We start from the raw sequence: 23,844 nt of genomic DNA on the forward strand, positions 1-23,844 counted from the left end.
TAGGGTTCAGTGGTCTAGGATCTATCACTCAACATGATGTGAGGATAAGAAATGCAGCCTCACATCATTTTACAGTATTTCTACCATGCACATATAACAGATATAAATAACTTCTAAAGCATAGAAAAGAATAAAATATAGTCTAATAATTAGAAGTCAGTGAGGTCTTAGTACTTACTACCTTTTTTTAAAAAAATCTATTTATTCATGAGAGACACAGAGAGAGAGAGAGAGGCAGAGACACAGGCAGAGGGAGAAGCAGGCTCCATGCAGGGAGCCCGGCATGGGACTCGATCCCGGGTCTCCAGGATCAGGCCCTGGGCTGAAGGCGGCGCTAAACTGCTGAGCCATGTAGGCAGCCCACTACCTTTGTTTTGAATATAAATTACTTAATTCTAAGTTTATATGTTAATTTTTTAAATATTTTATTGTTAAGTAACTTCTACAATCAAGATGGAGCTCAAACTTAACAGTCCAAGATCAAGAGTTTCATTTTCTACCAACTGAGCCAGCAAGGCACCCCATAAGTTAATTTTTCTTAATGACTACAATTTAACACAATTTTAAATGTGCTTGCAAAATTCCTGAAACTTTAACAATCAGCTCCTGTGAGTTGGTTCATTTTGACCTTGAATCATTGGCAGAGAGAGAATATTTTACTCCTCTTCTTCATTTACCTTCATTTACATTACTTACTACCCAAGGTAAAAAGCATGAAAGATTTCCATAGAATGGAAAATGCTCTCATAAGTCTAAAGAGCTCATCCTCTTGGAGCTAGCCCATGCCACAAAAACTCAGGTGGCATACTTTCACCAAGCCATCTTCTTTTGTGCTCCACTCGTCTTGACACATACTTCTTTGATCTTTATCGCACGCAAGTTTTGAAATTTTTTTTTAATTTCTGGAAAATGCATTTACTATTGAAATATGAACATATTCTGTGTTTACATTGTCAAACATTGCAGATGACAATTCTGTGAAGTAAATGCCTCCAGAACTGAAATGGAAAACATCCAAAGCAATTGCAAATTACTCCAATTTCCTGCACTCTTAAAAAATTAAGACAAGTAAGGGAAAGAATCATAAGGATGTAGCAGGTAACAGGCAATGAGGGCCCATGCCCTGGGTCTGCACTTGAGAGGACCCCACTCAAGCATGCAGTTGTGCTCCTCTCACTGAGCAGAGTCTATAGGACCAAGGGAGGTGGCCACCAGAGTTCATGCCTTCCTCTTACAGACCACATTGCATGCTCAAATGGCCTTGAGCTTGTTTCAGAACCTGTGCAGGGCTTATCTTCAGATTCTTGCCTCTGAGGTGAACCACTTCTGCACCCCTGGAGCAGACAGGTAGCTAAGAGGCTACTGGTTGCCTGGTGGGGAGGAATTGGGATAGAAGATGAACTTACAACTTACTGTCCAAATGTATACACGCAAGGTCCTTCACAGTGTGAAACAGACCAAGGAGGGAAGAGAAGTCTCAGACCATAGGCCAGGCCTCCATTTGTAGTCTTGCCAGGGCCATCAAATGTTAGAGGTGAGCCTGGGGAAGAATACTCCAAATAGATTGATCAGCAAGTAGAGATGTTTCTCATCCTTGGTGTTGATCTTCTTAGTAACAACATAGAAGTCACCGTTGTCTTCTCTTGACCCCATAGGTTAGCAATCTTTTCTATATCTATGACTACTGAAGAAAGATGGTATACCACCACAACAAACCCTAACCCTCCCCACCCTGGCTCCTGTCAATCTTCCTGGAGTTCACATTCAGAATTTTTCTTTAAAGATTTTTTAAAATGTATTCATTTGACAGAGAGAGAAAAGCAGAGTCCCCTCTGAGCAGGGAAGCCCACACGGGGCTGGATCCCAGGACCCCAGGATCACAACCTGAGCTGAAGGCAGACACTTAACAGATGGAGCCACCTGGGTACCCCTAGAATTGTTTTTTAAATCAAGCCTCACTTCCTGGGTTTATTACCTAAGAGACTTCTGACTTGCACGTTCTCATGATTAATTAGTTGTTTAGTTTGGGCCCCTCCTAGGTTCCAGCAGTGCTCCATGTTCAGGCTTCCTCCATATTCCTAATGAAGCCTGATTCCTTTGGAAATTCTCAATCCGAGCTTATGCTGATTTAGTGTTTGTGATTGTAATCAGTCAGTTCCGGGGCACACATGAACCTTGTCACTGTGCATGGCTCCACACTGACTCTGCAAGGACCCCCCGTGGGCATCGGCAACTGCTGCTTCTGGTCAAGAAAGATCTGATTTCAGAGTCACTGCCATCTAGTGTTGGGCCTATCACTGTTGTTAAAAAAAAAACAAAAAAAACATGCTCTAGTGTCTCATCACCATGTTTCATGCTCAGCTTTCTGGGGCCACCAATTCGTTGATAAAAGCCAAAGAATCAAGACATTTTGCTTATCTGCTGCCAAGTGCCTTAATTTTTATCTTGTTTGAAGTCAGTGAGATGAGCCCGAGAAATTTCTTATCTAATCTCACCTTCCCTAGAAAACTTGCAAGGCTCAGGAAGGGAAGTGATGTTAAAAAAAAAAAAAAAAAAGTTAAGAAAATCTAAAGAGGCAGTAAATTCTAAGCCATGACCATCTTTTTCAGAGTAGACTTACTTTCCATGTGAATATACAGATGAATATAAATAATTTGTTTATTATATGTATACACATATGTATAGTATATATAATACATATGCATGTATAGTCGTGTGTATGAACATATTAGAGAGCAATGAAAAAGAGTGGCATGGAATACAGAAGAGAGGCCCTTTGGGGGGAACCAGAGTATGACACATTTATATTCTTTCCTAACAAAAAGTGAATGTCTCAAAAATGAAAGCAGTCTATGCAAGCAGAGCTCTTTAGATGTCTCCTCCCACTGCTCTCACAATTGCCCTATCTATAGTGAACTTTGTGAACCACTGGGTGCCCATCCTATGGACAGGATTCCCCTGCTGTCTAATTTGTAGTGTTCAAGTCCCCAGAATGCTTTTCACTGGAGTCTTTCTTATGGTCAATTCTTAAGGAATTAATTCAGCTTTATTTTATTTTATTTTATTTTATTTTATTTTATTTTATTTTATTTTATTATTCTATTCTATTCTATTCTATTCTATTCTATTCTATTCTATTTATTTTTCAGCTTAATTTTAATACCACACAGGAACAGTTGTGCACTCTCACTAGCTTATTTTAAATCATCTTCTAAATGAGGAAATTCTCTGTAGGACCTTTCTGCTGCTAACTGCTTCCCAGTTGTAATCATCTTTGAAGGGAAACATCTGCTGTTGCCTTCAGGGTTAGTACCTCGTTTTGTTTTTTTTTTTTTTTTTTTTTTTTTTTTTCTAGTCTTTCACAGCCCTGTTATCCCTCTCCTTTATTGGGTAGAGGTTGTGTTGGTGAGGTAGATGGTGATACCTTTTACCCTGCTGAGAATAAAACTCACGTAATTTAATCAATGAACAGTCAGTATTGATTCACTTCATAGATTTCTGCTGACATAGTTCATAATCATTTGTAAGCATTTTGCTTACATTCTCTTTTCTTCGTTGTTTTAAATAGAAGTTTCAAGTGAAGAGTAACCAAGTCTTTCCCCTTGTTATTTTAAAATCTAAGAAAAATAAACTTGCGAAACTATATAACTTCATTATCCATGACTGCCAAATGGTAGGATCTTGAAAACTGTGTGTAGTATTGTCTTAGAATAGCTAATGTGGAAACAAACTATGGTTATAAAATTCACATTTTGCTGATAGTTTATAGAATCAAATTACAAAAGGGGAATGTTTGTAGTCATTGCTCTTAATGGTTTGAGTTGTTGCAATTAAAGACCAATGAATTTCAAAGCTATTACATATAGACTATTTTATATATTTCTTCAAAAACATTAAGGAAAAATAAAGTATTTTAAAAAGAGGCAGGAAGATATATATAAAACATACTGTGTATCTTCAAATTTAAGTCATTTTCTTCACCATTTAAACCTTCTTTTAAGTAATGCTGCTTTATATATAAATACACACACACACACATATATACTCCTACAGATTTGAATTACTCATAATCTTTGGTTCCTGATATACTCTCACCATGGATCTTTGTATGGTCCCCCCCTTGGTACCAATGTATGAATATATTTTTAATAATACTAGGCCTGTGTATTCCTACATCCATCATGAGCACTAGAATTTTAACAATAATTTATGTATCCCTACGATTCCCCCTCAACCTGTTCCCCTTCAGCTTTCAAAGTAACTATTACCCTGAATCCCTTGCATATCATTCCCTTGCTTTTAAAAAATAAAGTTTTGATGTGTAATGTATAGAATTGATGAACCACTGTGTGTTGTGCACCTGAAGCTAATATAACATGGTTTGTTAATTACACCTCAATTTAAAAAAAAACGTTTTGGGGCACATGGGTGGTTAAGTCAGTTAAGCATCCAACTCTTGGTTTTGGCTGAGGTCAAAATCTCAGGTGGTGGCAGCCTGGGTGGCTCAGTGGCTTCAGCCCAGGGCCTGATCCAGGATTGAGTCCCACATCAGGCTCCCTGCATGGAGCCTGCTTCTGTCTCTGACTCTCTCTCTCTCTGTGTGTGTCTCTCATGAATTTAAAAAAAAAAAAGTCTCAGGTGGTGAGATTGAGCCCCAGATCAGGCTCTGTGCCCAGCAGGGAGTCAGCTTGAAGACTCTCTCCCTCTGCCTGTGCTTTCTCTCTCTCTCTCTCTAAAAATAAATAATAGTTTTTTTTTTACATTTTTAAAAATAAATACTGAAGGTTTATTTTATAGGTATTCCTTTAAAATATTGTTTGTTTTTGTTGTTTTTAAGTTTTAAAAAGTATGTCATACTGTATATAATATTCTGGACCTTTTCTTACTAAATATTACATATTATATGAACATCCATCCATACTGTTAGTTGTAGATGGAACTTTTTTCTATGTTTTGACTCTTTTAAAGCTTTTTTTCTTAATTTTTAAACTTCATATTCTTATAAATTGTATATTATTGAAAATATGATTATTAAATTCAAATGAAGCTGGCTTAAGATGATAGCTCCTGTTATGCTTTACTCTGAATGGAAAGACAAAGACAAATATCCTTAATAAAGCAGTTTTGCCTCAACTATTAACTAATTAATTAATACTAAGGTTTTTCAATTATTCAAAAACATGAAATAAATTTTTGAATGTATTTGAAGGATTATATTATTACCAGTATAGTTTAGCTTTCTACTAAATTATTTTAACCAAAGCATGAAACCAAAATCTTTAAACATCATGAGCCAGGGGCGAAAATGAAATATAAATGCCAACCATGCCCACCTTATTGCTATACCTATCCTACAGTTGGTACAAATAGCTATAGCTGGTGCAGGTGGTAAGGCTCTTTGTTGTGTAAACAGTGAGTGGTCAACTTCCAAATGGCATCTGGAAATCTAAATACTGCCATCTTTCTGTATGCATGACTTTGATAGGCCTTCCCTCAGTGATGCTCAGCTTGACTATGGGACATACTTTGGCCAATGGGAAGTACAAATTTCACTCAAATAGATATTTGAAAAAAGTACTTGCACATTTCCTTTTCTTCTCTTGGAAACCTGTCTCTGCCATGAGAACTGATCATGATAGCCCACCTGCCTACCTATAACCTGGTGAGAAAAAAATATAGCTATTGTTTTAAGTCACTACATTTTGGAGGGCTTTTTGTTGTTGTTTTGTCCTTGGTGTTTGTAATTTCTAACTGCATGCCCCTTAAAGTGGTCTTTTTAGGATTATCAGTCTGGAAGTTGCTGGGCAGTAGTTGCTTTCTCTCTCAAACTCTACCCCTGCTCCTTAAAGAAATATTTCAGCATTGTTTTCCAGACTTTGGGGCCAACGTCTTCTCATTTATTTTTCCTACCCACAGTTCTCTGTCTACTTTTCCATCATAGCTTCTTAATCCTTCTACTCCCCTCTCCTAGTCAATTCTCCTTATTAATTTCTTAAACAGATCTTGATGGGACATTATAACCAGACACAAATGATTAACTACCAAAAAGCTGGTTTGTCTTTCTTTGAAGTCAATGAGAGATGCTTACTTTTCAAAATCTCCCAGAAGTGAAGAAAGAGCTTTGGTGTTGAGATGGGAGTTAGAGGGGTGGGGGAAATATTGAGGCTCTTTGAATGCTCAGATCCCTCTAATGAAAAGAATAAGAAAAACAAAAAAGATAAATAACCAAATTAGATAAGTTGAATATTTTCTATCCTTCTATACAAGTACTCTTTGAAGGTAGATGTAGTCTAAATTTCATGTTAATCATTGATTCATATCTTAAAAGACTTTATCCTCCTCTGAATCTCCCTTATATATGCTTACAAATGCTCAGATAGTATGTCACGTGTGTCACAACCATCCTATCACATTAACTACTTAGAATTTGACCCAGTCTCTCTGATTCCACTCACTCCTCCAGGTCCATGTATGAAGTTATTTGAGGGTGCTTTAACTTTGAAACTATTGTGGGAAGCACAGAAAGAATTCTAATGATTGTGCCAGGACTGCTATCTCCAGATTCTCTTGATATTACTAATCCCTGCTATATTTGAGCTATATGTGGCAGTCAACCTTTCCCTTGCTAATCAATTAATCGAACTAGATACCTTCAGATCACCCATCATATTAGCTCATTAAATTTCCTTTTTTTGCATGTGAATCCTCATGATATTCTTATGAAATAAGTATATTAAGTATACGAAAATTGAGGATCAGAGAGGTTAAATGATTTCCTTAGGATCACAGTGCCATGGGATCCTTGGGTGGCGCAGCGGTTTGGCGCCTGCCTTTGGCCCAGGGCGCGATCCTGGAGACCCGGGATCGAATCCCACATCGGGCTCCCGGTGCATGGAGCCTGCTTCTCCCTCTGCCTATGTCTTTGCCTCTCTCTCTCTTTCTCTGTGACTATCATAAATAAATAAAAAATTAAAAAAAAAAAAAAAAAGGATCACAGTGCCAGTAAGTGACAGATAGGATTTGAACCCTAGTCTCATTGATTCCAGAATCCATAGTCTTAACACTATGCAAGTAGCTTGCTTATAGCACTCTCCATGAGATTTTCAGGACTTTTTTACTGTTGATTTACATTTAAGCTTACTTTTCGGTCCAGAAAAGATCAGGAACTACAAAATAAAAGGGATAGGACCCTGTACAACATAAGAGCAGTAAGAATCAATTGACAGAGCAGATTCTCAGAAGATACAAGCTGAGGTGATTTTGAATTCCTGAAAATCTCCCCATAAAACTATGTGGAGCAAGAACAATGGCAAAACCAAAAATCCATAGACAGCATCAACCACAAAACTAGAGGCCAGCTACTCACATGAGCTTGTAGAATCAAACCACTACCTGACTGCTTTATCAGTATCTATGTAAGAAGAATTAGGGGGAAGGAAATAGGCATATAATGTTCATGAGATAGAGGAACCCCAAATCAGCAAAAGCACAATGGACCATTCTGAGAAGAGTAGCTGAAATAGAGAGCAGTTCGTTAGGTTCCACCTTATGAAATAGAGAGCAGTTCGTTAGGTTCCACCTTAGATGCACTAGCACAGAAGTTTGTCCAGAAGAGGAGGTTGTGGTTCTGTACTAAAACAAACAACAAAACAGAGATCTCTAGGTCTATGAGCTAGGGAAGCTAATGTGGCCTACTTCTCCTGCCTCAAAGTTCAGAAAAATCCGTTTCACCTGAAGTGAAAAAGATCACAGTGGAATTCAAAACAAAGGTATTATAGCAAAAACAAAAGTGAGTGGAGAGGAACATTGTCCCTTTAGACAAAAAGCACAGCAGATAGATACGTTAATCAGACACAGATACACTGTAATACTGCGTTTTGAAATAATTTCTTAAAAAATTTCTTAGAGACACCAATAAAATTATAGACAGTATGATAAACAACATAAATCTAAATAAGGAAAACTCCAAAATGAAGTGACTGAAGAGAAGGAAGATTTGAAGAAGCTAACAAAACTCAGGAACGAATTAGAATAATAGAAATAATTACTTCAGGGCAGCCTTGGTGGCTCAGAGGGTTAGCGCTGCCTTCAGCCCAGGGCGTGATTCTGGAGGCCCGGGATAGAGTCCCACATCAGGCTCCCTGCATGGAACCTGCTTCTCCCTCTGCCTGTGTCCCTGCCTCTCTCTCTCTCTCTCTCTCTCTCTCTCTCTCTGTGTGTCTCTCATGAATAAATAAATAAAAATCTTAAAAAAAAAAAAAGAAATAATTACTTCAGAAATGAAGACTAAAAAATTAGGTGCAATACAAGAGTGAATAAACACAATGGCAACTACTTTAAGAGATCTATCATATGGAAAACTCTTCAACCAAAATGAACAGATTTAGAAGATAGGTAAATGAAATCTAACTCACATGTAAATGTGTATGTTTAAGTGTATATAATAGAAGTTGAAAGAAAAAATGTTGAATACAACAAATACTAAAAACAAAACAAAAAATCAAAACCCATCCAAAAACTTTTTTGAAATAACAGCAAAAAATATTTAAAACTGAATTTTGAAATGACATACTTCATACCTGGGAAAACCAACACAAAACAGTTAATATCAAGATACAGTCTACTAAAATTACTACTGTTCTTTCAAGGAAAAGAAAAATGCCCTGGTCATCCAGCCAAGGGGACAAGACACCCATAAAGGTAAGAAAATGATATCATCATCATATTTTCCAACAGAAATTCTTTATTCCAGAAGACAATGAAGTATTAAATTTTTTATTTTCTTTTTCAAAATTTGTTTTAGAGAGAGACAGACAGACAGAGGGACAGTGTGAGTTGAGGAAGGAGCAGAGGGAGAGGGAGAGAGAGAATCTCAAGCAGACTCTCTACTGAGCACAGAATCCGATGAAGGGCTCCATGTTATGACCCTGAGATCATGACCTGAGCTGAAACCAAGAGTCAAATGTTCAACCAGCCCCTCAGGTGACCACCAAATTTATGATTTTCAAGGAAAAAGCAAAGAACTTTACACCAATTGAAACTTTATAAAGGCCTGAAAGCTTTTAGAATAAGCAAGGACTCAGAGAATATTGTTCTCATAAACACTTCTTGAGGAATGTGCTTAGAAGTTTATTTTAGAATAAACTTCAGGTTATATAGCATGAAGTGGCTACATGCTCCAGTGGATGACAGATTCATTACAACAATCAAAATGTGAGAGTAGAGAAAGTATACAAAAAGTAGAATAAGCTCAATGATTTTTCTTACAGAAAATAAGTAATTATGTTAATGTAATTGAGAACCAGAATTTTTTTTTTTAATTTTTAAGATTAATAAGGTCAATCTTCAATAAATTCAGATTTATGTTATCATACTATCATTTTGTTGGTGTCTGTATGAAATTAAGAAACTTAATTAAAACTCTGTAGCTCTGTTATAGGCTGAATGTGTTCCAAAAATTCATAGGTTGGTTCAATGCACAAATTTTGGAAATATAATATTGAAGACTCAATATTATGGTATTTGGAGATGAAGTCTTTGGGAGGTAATTAGAGTTAGATTAGATCAGGGGATGGAGCCCTCATGATGAGATTTGTGGCCTTATAAGAAGAAAAAGAGACTTTCTCCCTCTCTCTTTCTATCTTTCTCTCTCCATGCACCAAGGAAAGACCATGTGAGGACATAGCAAAAAGGTAGCAGTATGCAAGCCAGGGAGAATTCTCACTAGAACTCACCAGTTATGGCACCCTGATCTCAAACTTCTAGCTTCCAGAACTTTGAGAAAATAAATTCCTGTTGTTTAAGCCACGCAGTCTGTGCTTTTTTGTTATAGCAGCCTAAGCTAAGACAACTCTAAGATAGGATCCAGATAATATTCTAATGAACTTATAATTTTATATTTTATATATATTTTTATGTAATAAAAATATACGTAATCTAAGATCCATGCATTAAATCTGCCTACAAACAATAACAACCCAGGGCACCCAGGTGGCTCAGTAGGTTGAGCATCTGCCTTTGACTCAGGTCATGATCCCAGGATCCTGAGATTAAGCCCCACATTGAGCTCCCTGGTCAATGGGTAATCTGCTTCTCTCTCTCCCTCTGTTCCTCCTCTCTGCTCCTGCTCTCACTCTCTCTCTCTCACAAATAAATAAATAAAATCTTAAAAAAAACAATGACAATCCAATGACAAAGAGAATACCTGTTATCCTGACTATTCTCTGTACTATTTTCCAAGGAACCAGATCTCCTTGAAGAAATAGCTGATTCCACATCTAAGAAAGAAAAATGCAATATGAGTTAAAGCATCTAGCCATGCCAGAAAACAAGAAGGCCATCAAGGCTACTAATTTTAAGTCTAAAACATCTGAAAACAAACTTCAAGAAGCTCTGACTGGTGACAGTAGAAATAATTTGAACATGAATAAAAATAATAGCTAGAAGACATTGATACATACATTCATTTTATTTACATTTAAATTCATACATTCATTTTCATCTTAAAAGAACCCTCATTGGTCCTGAAGGATGTTAGGGAACTGTTCATTACTTTGAAAACAGAAAAACAAAAGAAAAGAAAAAGAACAAAGCATTTATCATGTCTTCCTACACAAACATCAAGCAAATATTTAATGAGGAAAATTTTCTCTTTAAAGAAATACTCCCAGATAAGTAAATGAAGAAGAAAAGATAGAACTTTCACTCTCATTGATACTAAAAAATCCAGGTAGTGATCATCAATGGTAACAACACAGCAAGCAAGACAACCAAACATTATGTGCCCCCTGTTGAAAAAAAAAAAAAAAGATCATACCACCTGTGAAGTAGTTTGCCAAAAATAAACAAAGAATTGAATTTGAATCTTATCAACTCTCTAGTAAGAATTAACAAATTTCAGAAAAAAACAGGGGACAGGGGAGCTATGAAATGGTACTACTACAGAGATACAGTTAGCAAAATCCAGACAGAACATAAAATCTGGTATCCTCGATAAAAAGACAAGGGAAGAGGAACCTCTACCAACCAATCACAATGTATGAATATCATATGGATCCAATTCAAAACTTATTATTTATAGTCTCACATGTCTCCCCTGAGGTAATAATCATAATGGAGGCAACTTGAATGAATTGGGTGTAGCAAATCAGTGAAATAAGAGGAAAAAAATCAATATTTTAAAACAATATACAGCAATATATGCTAAGAGTACCTGGCATATTATATAACTAAGTGAGCACTGGTTAATATAATGAAAACTGCTAATAAATCTAGCCCTGTGTACCAGGCAGTGGTCTATACATAGTTTTTAAAAAATATCACGACATCTAATCCTCACAGCAACTCTATGAAACAGGTACCAGTGTCAGTTTTATTTTACAGATGAGGAAACAAGGGCACACCTGTATTAAGTAATACAGTAATTAAGTAATTCAACTGCTTGGGATGAGCTAGTTGATGATGAAGCCAGATTGGAGGTCAAAGTCAAAGGTCAAGCAGCCTGGTTGTCAGAACCTGTGCTCTTCCCCACTACATTATACTACTTTTTATAATAAATGGTAGTATGCATTTTCTAAGGGAAGAGATGAGATCATATTTTTATTTTATATTTTCTATAGTATGGCACTTGTTGGATGTAAATGAATTTGATTCAACTCTGATCATCAGTCCCTTGTGTTCTGGCCCAAGGGAAAAGGGAAGAGAGGGACTGTCCCTTCTTCTTTCCTCCAACTGTGGAGTTGAATGTTGGAGAACTTTCAAAACTAATGTTTAGCAAAAGAGTAAAGGTCAAAGTTAGAGTACTTTTTCCAAAACAGATTGTTAAAGAAGAAGGTGTGTTCAATAGGTCAAGAGCCAAACTGCAAGTTTCTATCTTATTTACTATTTTTCTGTGATAAAATTGTTTCATTCATCAGTAAATATGGGTTGGAATTCTTTGGAATAAATACCAGGTTGAGATATGAAGGAAAGATAGCATGCAATGCCTGCTTCAAATAATCTTCTGTTTCAAGAAGTACATTGGTATGTTTATCCAAATCTGCCTTACCTTTTACCCTGGCCACAAAACTAGGAATTCTGTTTAATTCATAAAATTCAGTATTTGGTAACTAATTGTTGCTTTTGTGTTGTTGCTATTAATCAAGATTGAATTTATATTGCCAGCAGCTGAAAGAAACCAACTGTATTTATGGAAAATAAGGAATGAAGACTCATTTTATAAGGCTTGTCCTCCCAGTAGGTGGAGCTATAATGCTAGTAGACTGGGACAAGCAATCTTGACTCTGTTTCCTCTTTCTAAATCTGAGCATAGTCATGGAACCCCTCACGCTTAGCCCAGAGATATCTTCCCCCGATATTTGTTTGATACATTGGTTCTTAGGTCTTGCTGTGAGTCAAAATTATTTAGGTTGTTTTTTAAGTTGCAGATACTTAGGCGTACCCTAGGAAATGGGTTGTTGTTGTTGTTGTTGTTGTTTTTAAAGTACTCCCATGACTCTATTTTACAGCCAAGATTAACAAGCATTGGCCTGGTAGAGGAAAGAAAACACATTCAGAAGTAAGAACATAGAGGAGCAGTGATATTATAAAATAAAAGCCTTTTATAACACCCATTTGTGATTTTCAGCATGTAATCCAACAGCACAAAACCGCAGACAATGTTTTTCATTTATAAAAGCATGGTTCTTTTCGCCTAATTTTTGGAAAGTAAGAAATTTGGTTTTATATTTTAAAAATCTCTTCCGCAGGCTGAAAAATGTGTCGTTTTTAAGAGTAACCATGTATTACCGGCAATATGTTAGTGTGGACCTTCCACTGCCCCTTGCCCTTTCCAATCAATTGAAATTTGCCAGAAGCAGCAAATGAATATAGTGATTTCTGGAAGCTCTTTTTCGTTGTCCCATAACAAGTGCTTTCTTTTTACTTGGATGGCTGTATACTAATAGTTAATATTATAAGGAAAATGGAAGTGCTTTACAGTACTTTACTTTTTTTTTTAAGATTTTATTTATTTATTCATGAGAGACACAGAGAGAGAGAGAGGCAGAGACACAGGCAGAGGGAGAAGCAGGCTCTATGCAGGGAGACTGATGTGGGACTCGATCCTGGGTCTCCAGGATAACACCCTGAGCTGAAGGCGGCACTAACCCCCTGAGCCATCCAGGCTGCCCAGAAGTACCTTACTTAAAGAAACAAAAAGAAAATGGGACTAGGTAATAAATGGGAGAAAAGATGAGTAGTTGAATACTGTATACATGGAGGAAAATCTGGAAAAAGTATGCATATATAAATATATATATATACTTATATACATATATTATGTCTTGATATAAATGGTTTAGCAAGCAATTTACAAAAATATTAAAATACATGAATTTATTTTAAATTCTATGTAGCCAATTAATTCTCACAGAATGGATGTTTTCTTTGATTTTTGTCTAACCCTTGATTCTATAGACAAATCTATTATTCCACTTGATGAGTTGATAAGTAAGTATAGTTTGGACATGACTGAAGGATGGTATTTCATTTATGTTAATGAATAAGACACAAATAAAATGGTGAAGATGTATGTTGGAATTTCACTTGTTCATCAGTTATGTAAGAAACCTCTTGGTTGAATAAGATTGTAGTTTTGAATACAGGAAAAATATTTCCTCAACTTTTGGTGCTATTCACATTGGAACAACTACAAACACAACACACTTCTAAGTTTAGACACCATTACTAACATTTTCTCCATCATTTTCTTATGTCTAGACAATCAACAAAACAATAAACCAAGACCTGATTTGCATTTGCCAACGTCTGCCATGGAAATACTTCCACCACGGTCAATTTTAATCTCACTTTTGGGAAGAAATGCACAGTAGCATACCTTACATAGTGTTTCTACCATACTGATACAATAGATGTAACCTCATGAGCATAGATAATAATAAAATATAATGAAATAATTAAATAGTGATGAATTTTAAGTATTTATTACCTCTGTTTTTAATTTAATTGATTTAATGACATTTATATGATTTAATTTTTAGCATCAGCAGCTTATAAAATTCTAGAAAATTTAACAATCAGCTTTCACAAGCTAGTATAAGCCATCAGTATACCATTGTAATTATTAAATAAATAAATGAGGAAATTTTTAAAAAGGGAAATTCAGTGTTAAAGTATTCAATCAGTACATACTTTGGAAATCTACTCTGTGCCATGCATTGGAGAAGAATAATAGAGAAGAATCAGCTCTAACGTTTGCTGTAAATAAAGTCGCTGTATCATGTGAGCCACAGAAACTTAAGCAAGAAATAGGCCACATAACGAAAATTGTTACCATCCTAGTGTAAAGAGTGTTATGGGAATCTTTGGAGAAAGCAAGTTGCAAGAAATTGCTCTGTAGAGTAAGGTTGGTTATACTTAACTGGAGAAGAACAGAAAGTGAAGAAAATGACATGAGTAAAGGAGACACGAAAGACCATGACAAATGTAGTGGGGTAAGGCTGGATTAGCGAAAAAAAAAAAAATCCTCTGTAATCAGCGCATGAACTAGACTTCAGGGAAAATAAATTTAAGAAAAAATATTTTAAAGTTAATACAGCTACTAAAAATCTGAAGTAAAAGGAATTTCCAACTTTGAAGTATTAGGAGGAAGAATGATCTAAAGAAGAATATGATAGACCAGCAAGGATATCTGAAAAGAGAAAGGAGAAATTCATATGAAGACAAAAATCCATGGTCAGTGTAAAAAAACAGCTAATTAAACAGAGAATCCCTACAGATGTTGAATTTTGAGCAATAAAGATTTGAATTATTAAAGGAAAAATAGATTTTCAGAATAAAAAGATTTATTTATTAGAAGTGTAAAAGTATACCAAAACTTGGCCCCAGTTTGCCTTTTGAGCCTTGTTTTCTATATCTTGGAGCCCTTCCTATTGGATCAGATATGATATATCTTTAAAACAGGTCCTTAAACCTTTCCCTGAACATAAAAAGATAAGATTAACTATGGAAAATTAAAATGTCAAGAACAGGTGTCAGACTGCGAGGAAGTAAGGAAAGAGAAAGAGATGATGGGAGGGAAGGAGGAAGGGAGAAAAGCAAAAGAATTCTATGATAAGAACACACTATCAAACAATTATCAAGAACTAATGACGATTTCAAAACTCTTAGATTTTGGAATCTCTGGCCTCGGTTTCAGAATATTAGGTCCTCATGAGGAGAAGCAGATATGAGGTCTGGATGCAAGCTTCTGGTTGAATTAAGGAGATCAATTTGAGACTTTAAGCTGTCTGCTCTCTTTTTTCTTACTGCAGCCTGATACCTGGCCCACTCACTGTTGACATCTGTCAGGCAACCAAACTCATTCAGAACAGTTTAGACATGAGACATGCTCAAAGAAGGGAACCAACTGGGCAGCCCTGGTGGCTCAGCAGTTTAGCGCAGCCTACAGCCGAGGGTGTGATCCTGGAGACCCAGGATCGAGTCCCATGTCGGGCTCCCTGCATGGAGCCTGCTGCTCTCTCTGCTTCTCTCTCTCTCTCTCTCTTTCTCTGTGTGTGTATCTCATGAATAAATAAATAAAATCTTAAAAAAAAAAGAAGGGAACCAACTACTTATTTTAGCTTTCTTGATTAGACACTAATTAGCCATTTTGGCATAGATAACAAATTGTTATTCAGGGTTCAGTGTCCTCAATGGCAACCTAGGAACTTGTAAATAATGTAACTTCAAAAATAGCCTACTCTTACAAAGTACTTTAGATTTCAGAAGATAACAAAATATGCCTTCTCTATGATTTATAATGCGCATACAAAGTCTACGTGTTGAAGAGAATGATTCTGTATTAAAGGATATTTAAAAGATGCAAAAGTTATAGTAGTTACAGTGTTCTAAGACATCATCAGGTCCAAATAATTAAAAATTAAGCCCCAAGGTAATCCATAGTCAACATGACAGAATAAGAACTAGAATCTAAATGGAAATTACTTCTAGCTTGGCCTTCAGAGATAGAGGAGTCAGTACACGGGATACAGGACTCACTTCCTTTAGGAGTATAAGTTATATAGCCAAACTTTCACTCTATTTTTTCCAGTGATACATATTTGAAAAAGTCATTTTCATTTTCCTTCTAGTTTTGCAGCAATATTATTATTCTGACTTTGTTCATTTTGGTGTTTGTAAATTTTTTTAACAAAGTTGAAATTAAATTAATGAGTGACAGCTTATTTCTAGAATATCCAAAGGCAAGAAATGCCTAAGCATTTGGGGCTCTTCCATCCTCTGGATTATTTTCAAAGAGAAGATCAAGAAAGATAATATAACGTGCTAAATAGACATGTTTCAGGAGGTCAGAAAGAGAGCTACTGTTAGATCCTGTCTGATAAAGCATTTCAAGAGGAGGATTGAGCAAAGATGAGAAGAAGCCAAGACACAACCTTCTTAAAGTCCAAGTAGTCCTGGAAAGGAAGGATCATCTTCAGGAAACCAGATAATAGGAAGCACCAGACCAAGTGTATATGCCTTCTGGGGCCAGTCAAGTCAATCCAAGCAAAGAGAGGAAAGTAACCCATTTCATCTGTTAGACATTGAAAGAAACAGGCTCCATATGGTTTCAAGGATTGGAATGGAGTCTTTGAATTAGTAGTAGCTGAAAGATAGGTCTTAAACGTCTTTTTATTCTTAGAACCACCAAAATTTACAAGTCCAAATTTTTTCCCCATGTAGTCAGAGGCCCTGGAACCTTGAAATCTGTGGTTCTGGATTCAGAACCAGGGAGTATCAAGGAATCCTAATTAAAAACAAAAGAAGCATTTCTAGTTTCTCATTTTCCCTTCACCCCCTTGCTAGCCCTTCCCAATTCCTTTCCCCTCTTTTGATATTGGTACAAAGAAGGTTCAAATCAAAACAATAAATTGGTTAAATAATCTATCAATAATAAGGCAGTATGCTTAAAAAGAATATCTAGTTTCTAAGCTAAAGGATTCTAGAATGTGAAATCTGAAGGCACATACAAAGTTCAGGTCTAAAAGTAGTTAGGTAATGGCATCTGGACTAATTCCCTGAGCAAATGGGGTAGCTGCCCCAGCTTTTATTATATCCCATTGGAGTGTGAGTCAGATGGTGCCCTAATGGCCTAAGGCTAACATCCTGGAGCTATTGTATGAGTGACACCTTTATTAGCAAGACTAATAGTACTTAACTCATTTTTGCATCACATCTCTTTGAAAATTTGATGAAATTTTCTGATCCTCAATCTACTACAATACACATATTCATTTACATATAAAATTGTGCATACATTCTCCCTAAAGTTCAAAGGCCACAGCTCATGAAGTGCTAGAAACAATATTAGGGCAAAAAAAAAAAAAGTCAAAACAAACATGAAATCAAGAAATAACTCAGTTGAGACAGGAGTATTAAACTCTTAATATCTTAAAAGAAAAAGCCATCGAGTGCTACCCTAGGTGCCCTCCAGCTGCCAGTGAGAGGTAGTAGTCATGGCAAAACCTGCACTTGTGAGTATCTCAGCTTTCAGGGAAATATTTGATTGGCATATCTATCATTTCCCACATTTGATGATATGAAGGCCAGAAAGCTAAGGAGAAGAAGGACTTGCAGCTGTTTCATCAGAAGAACCATGATAGAGTCCACTGTCAGCTTGTACAGGCCAAGAGGCCACAATAACAGTCATGAATCCAGTACAAAGTGGGGAGGCTAAATCCCGAACTGGAGGGTGGGCTCCCTTTATAAAGAACTCCTTTCCACCTTAGTGGATGTGAAAGAGTAAAGGGAAAGACAACACACTCTGTCTTTTGGTCACCTCTGCTGGCAAGTCTAAAATTCCCTATTACCTGAGAAGGACAGCCAGCTGGCCGGGTCACACTCCTCTGGACAGTGTCCTCACTGCCTTACCCAACTACTCCACTTTTATGGCCTCATTTTTGTTTAATTTGGAACGCAACATCAAGAATATTTTTGACCAAATGATAAAATATAAGTGGGCAGTTTGGTTTAGAAAATGTCAGTTCACATGAAGATTTTACAGTTGTCTTTGTAAGTGGAGGAGAATTTTCCCTCAAAGGACATGGGGATTATAGAGAAGTGGGCAGGAGAGATTGAAAAAGCATGCACGAGAGCTCATATTATTCATTGTTTCTCTTATAACACCAACATTAGAACAGACAACTCATGTGTGCTGTGGGTGAAGTCCTAGACTTGGGGAATTATCTGTAATTTTAGTAGATTTTTTTTTTTTCTGAGAGAGAAAAAAAGCATTTAAATTTCACTGTCTGGAACAATTCAAATACTTCCCTAATACCTCCACAACAGCAAAGCACCTTTAAAGTCTGGTGTATTTTCTGCTACAGTGTTAGGACAGATTAGCTCAAAATTTAAATATAAGAACAGACATTTGCTATTCACACTTGCTCAGAATTATTCTAACCTATATTCAGTAAAAATGGAAATTCCCTAGATATGTCAGTAATTACAGCATTTGAAGTAAATTAGCAGGAATTTTTGCATGTATAGTACTAATTATCTTTCACTAGCAAAGTCCTTGACTAGTTTTCAAGTTTTATAATTGTACTTTCCATAGATAGAGTACTTTATACTTTTCTTTACAGTACTTTAGCATATGAATATACTCAGGATAAACTAAAAAAAGCAGGTTAGGCAATTATTATCCTATTTTTCTGGTGTGTAAACAAGACCTGAGGAAGATCTGAGATTACCACTTGCTCAAGATTATTTAGAAAGACATTAGGTAGACATGAGTTAGCTTGTCTTACTGACCAAGTGGGTTCTTTCTTTTTCTCTCTCCTGTTCTTTCTTTTTTACCCGTTATATCTGTATAGTTTTTAAGGTCTGAAAGTATAGCACCCCAACAAAATAATTTGGTTTTTTTTCTCTCCATGCCCTGACTTGTCCCTTTTATACTTATAATTATTATCAAAGGGATTCTTCCTAATTTCAAGCTCTGAGTTCCCTTACTTCCCCTTTGAAAAAAGATAATAGCTCTACTACATTTGACTGATGATGCTACAGCAACACTCATACTGGTTGTAAAGCACAGATCTCTAACACAAAACAAATTAATGCCTTTGACTTCACTGTCATATAATTGCCAAGTTTCTAAGTTAGAATTTAGAGTTTACTATTTTTATTTTTATTTTTATTTTTTGATAAATAAGGGAGTGCCTTGGCTACCAACATCTTCCTCGAATCACACCTCCTGAATTGAGCGATTGCCCTCTTTCCCTATAGTCTATTCTTCAGAAAGTGATGATCTTTTAAAATAATAATCTTTTAAAAACTTAATTCATATCATTTCCTAGCTTAAAGCCATCCAAATGGCTTTCCATTACACTTACAGGAATGTCTGACTTTTAACAAGGCTTCCAAGATCTTAAATGATCAAGTATCTGTGTTGATTAGCCAATGCCTCAGTAATGCTGCTTTAAAAACAACCACAAAACTCAAGGACTTCAATAATTTATTCTCACAAATCTTGAGTTGGCTAGTGGATTTGCTTCAGCCAGGCACTTCTGAAGCAGAATTGTTCATGCTGAAGCAACCTGCCTCTCTCATCCTTCTCCTGGGATCAGTGAATTAGCTGCAGTAGAAATGGAAATATGCCAAGCCTCTTAATCATTCTCTGCTCAGAACTGCCATTCTGTTGTTGTCTCTGCTAATTTGCCATTAGCCAAAGAAAATCATCTAATGGTTCATTCTCTCATTGCATCTAGAAACCTCTTAAATGCCAACTCCTTAGGAAGTCCTTCCCTGATTGCAATATCTAAAATAGCTGTCACACCGACTAGACATATACACACCCCATTATTTTCTATCCTGTGTTATCTTGATTTTGTTTTCTTTTAAAGGAATTACCCAAAGCATTATTTTTTAAAAATGTGTGTTTCTGAGTCTGTCTCCATCAATCTAATGCAAGTTCCTTGAGGAATCTATTTTGTCTGTCTAGCTCACCATCATTTTCCCAGTACGTAGGATGGTGTTTGGTGCATAGGAAGTCATTTATAAGCATTAGTTTAATGAATAAATGAAAGTCAATACTATTAGAGTTGGAAATAGGCTATTCAACTATTCATCACTGGATATGATCCTCTAGCCTTAGGGTCAGAAGTCCCTTCATAAATTTTCCTTTCCAGGAAGATGCAGATATCCTCCAGGCCCCATAAAGAATTCTATTTCCCATTAGTCCTTTGTTATGTATTTGGCCATAGAATGAGGGAATGTACATTTTTTAATTAAGGAACCGTAAATGTGTGTGCCACAGGGCAACATCAGGACATTCTGCTTACATGGAAGCAGAAAAACTCTCAGTCCTGCCAATAAAGAAGCCCTTTGTCTGGCTGCTAATTCTCCAGGCAGGGTAGTGCTGTCTTATATTTTCTCTTAGCTGACAGAATCAAGAGAAAAAAACAAGATGTGAATTTTACCTGGACCCAGCAAAGGCCTCAAACAACACAGTTCAGGGAATGATGCCAGCTCGAGGGAGGTATTTTTGGACGCTAAGAAACTATGCGGGCATTCAGCTTCTCCAGATCACACTAATAGGCCTCGAAAGACTATGTTTGGCTTTAAGGAGGCCACTAATGAAGTTCAGATTGAACCTGTGCAGTTTTCATTTTAAAATGTTTCCTTAAAATTTGACACAGAGCTTAATTCTTATGACATTTTTGGAAATGGGAGCCAGGCTTTTGTTTGAAAACAGTGCGATGTCTGCAGTAATGACAGTGGCAATGGTGTAGTAATAATAGGGGCAACTGGAAAGCAAAAGGATATGAAACTACAGGCTCCACCAGGTTAATTTAGGTGTTTCTTTATGTGTGAAGGACTGCTCAAACACAGTCATGATCAACTCTCTTGGAATGTGCTGCATATTCTCTGTGGGTTCCCCCCACACCCGCTTGCCTTGGGGATGGAAAGGAGGAAAAGACAGAATGAGGCTGAAACTTTCCACCACTCTTTCTTCTTATTCAGCATAACTTTTACGAAATCCCAGGTTCTGATAAAAATACCCATGCCAGCATATTCTTCAAGGAAAAAAAAGCCCTACTTTGTCTTCATGATCACACTTTCATGTGAGAAAAATCCAGCAGAATACATATGTGCCAAAACATCAGTAGAGAGAAATTGCCCTTCCTTTCTTTCTCTTTCTTTCTTTTTTTTCCTGAAATATTCTTCATTCATTAAAAGGAACAGATATAGAATAGGGCCATGAACATATGCCTATAACCTCAAACTTTCTGTACTTTTGGTTTTAAGCAGAACTTGAATATTTAGGTCTGTGTAAATATAATAGATTTCCTGGTTGGATGGGAGTGGGTGGGGTGGGGGTACTTGGAGGTTAGGATTGCAAAAGTGTAAATGCCAAAAACTCAAGAAAAATCTTGGACATTGAACCATTCTCACAAGATAACATAGCACTGAGTTACATGTAAGTGAGTCAGGATTTAAAAATCAAGAGGGAAAATGTTCTGAATACATTGTCTCTTGGGTTCTACTAAATCCCAAAAAAATCTTTAAATATTTTGGAAAAAATACTTTCCGGATGTGTTTGCTAACTCTAATACCTGACCGTAGTGTTGTTCTTGCTGAGAGTTATCAGGAAGATGGAAAAGTGAACTCTGTTTTTCAGGTTGTAGTTAGGCTTCCATGAAAAAATGAAACAGAAACAATATAATGGCAAAAATAGTCACATAGATCAATACAACAGAATAGAGGTCCCAAAAATAAGCATGATTATATGGTCAATTAGTCTATGACAAAGGAGGCAAAAATATACCATGGGTAAAGCTTTCTTCAACAAATTGTGTTGGGATAACTGAACTGCTACATGCGCCAGAATGAACCTGGACCACTTACTTACACCATACACAAAAATAAACTCAAATTAAATTAAAGACCTAAATATGAGACCTAAAACCATAAAATTCCTAGAAGAAAACATAGGCAGTAATCTCCTTAACAGCAGCTATAGAAACATCTTTCTAGATATAGCTCCTTTGGCAAGGAAACAATAGTAAAATTAAACTACTGGACTACATCAAAATAAAAAGCTTTTGCACAGCAAAGGAAACTATCAATGAAATAAAAAGACAACTCCCCGAATATGAGAAGATATTTGTAATTGATATCTCTGTTAGGGAATTGATATCCAAAATATATAAAGAGCTTATACAATTCAACACCAAAAAAAACCCTTAATAATCTGATTAAAAAATAGGCAGAAGACATAAACAGACATTTTTCCAAAGAAGACATACAGATGGTAAAGAGTTATTTGAAAAGATTCTCAACATGACTTACCATCAGGGAAATGCAAATTAAAACTACAACGAGGTCACCTTATATCTGTCAAAATGGTGAAAATCAAAAACACAAGAAATAAGTATTGGCAAGAATGTGAAGAAAAAGAACCCTTGTGCACTGTTGGTGGGAATGCAAACTGGTACAGCCACTGTGGGAAACAGTATGGAGATTCCTCAAAAAATTAAAAATAAAATAATTATATGATCCAGTATTTCTACTACTGAATATTTACTCAAAGGAAATGAAAAAACAAATTCAAAAAGATATGTGAGCCCCTATGTTTATTGCAGCATTATTTACAATAGCCAAGATATGGAGGCAATTCATGTCCATCCATAGATGAATGGATAAAGATGTGGTATACAAGTCGCATAGCTTTGCCTTAATTTTTTTAAAGAATTTAATTATTTATTCATGAGAGACAGAGAGAGAGAGAGGCAGAGACACAGGCAGAGGAAGAATCAGGCTCCCCACAAGGAGCCTGATGCAAGACTCGATCCTGGACCCCAGGATCATGCCCAGAGCAGAAGGTAGATGCTCAACTGCTGAGCCACCCAGATGTCCCATCTTTACCTCAATTTCTTCTTAAGATTTTATTTATTCATGAGAGACACAGATATCTATATCTATATCTATATATATATTCTAATATCCTATATACACGTGTATGTATATATAGGATATTAGTCATAAAAAAGAATGAAATCTTGCCACTTGCAACAAAATGGATGGATCTAGAGGGTATAATGCTAAGTGAAATAAGTCAGAGAAAGACAAATACCATATTATTTCACTTATATGTAAAATTTAAGCTAAAAATGAACAAAGAAGAAGAGACAAACAAAAAAACAAGATTCACATATAGAGAATAAGCTGGTGGCTGCCAGAGGGGAGGTAGGTGGGGAGTTAGTGGGAGAAATAAGGAGACTGAGAGAATACTTATCATGATGAGCACTGAATAATATATAGAATTGTTGAATCATGATATTGTACACTTCAAACTAATATAACACTGTATATTAATTATACTGGAATTTTAATTAATTAATTTTGAAAAGAAGAAACACTAGCATGGGCTAGAAATAACCCTAATTATCCAAAGAACTAAGTTATTGTTTGAGTTATATAAAACCAAGAAACATGAATATTGTCCCTTTACATACATAAAATGAGCTCTTTGGCTCACTCATATTTGCATTCCCAGCATTCAGCACCTACAAGAAAAGAATGAATGAAATATTGAGTGCCTTCATGAGCAAGTGAATGGATCCATGAAGCTGGTAAGAGACTTGATTCAAAATAACTTTATATGAAGCATGCCTCCGCTTCACAATTACGCATTATAATATTCAGCTAGTAACATCTCTAGGTATGTGCAAGAATTCTTACATAAATGAAACAAAACCTGTAAATTATCATCAGAAATTAGGCTTAGACCACATGCATTGGAAAGGACCTCAGATTATACAGCAGAGAGATCTACATCCCCAGGATGGATTGCTGGGTCCCTTC

At 36.1% G+C, this 23,844-nt stretch overlaps 1 long non-coding RNA gene across 1 annotated transcript in view; it reads left to right on the top strand.

Moving 5' to 3' along the window:
* Nucleotides 1-23,614, top strand: part of LOC140603522 (uncharacterized) — a 33,469-nt gene extending 9,855 nt beyond the window's left edge. The window contains exons 3-4 of the long non-coding RNA XR_012006498.1: nucleotides 13,759-13,912; nucleotides 23,537-23,614. This is a non-coding gene — a long non-coding RNA (uncharacterized lncRNA). The remainder of the gene's footprint in view (nucleotides 1-13,758; nucleotides 13,913-23,536) is intronic.
* The last annotated feature ends 230 nt before the right edge of the window (nucleotides 23,615-23,844 follow it).

This window comes from Canis lupus, chromosome 14 (genome assembly GCF_048164855.1).
Source record: "Canis lupus baileyi chromosome 14, mCanLup2.hap1, whole genome shotgun sequence".
Taxonomy (NCBI): domain Eukaryota; kingdom Metazoa; phylum Chordata; class Mammalia; order Carnivora; family Canidae; genus Canis; species Canis lupus.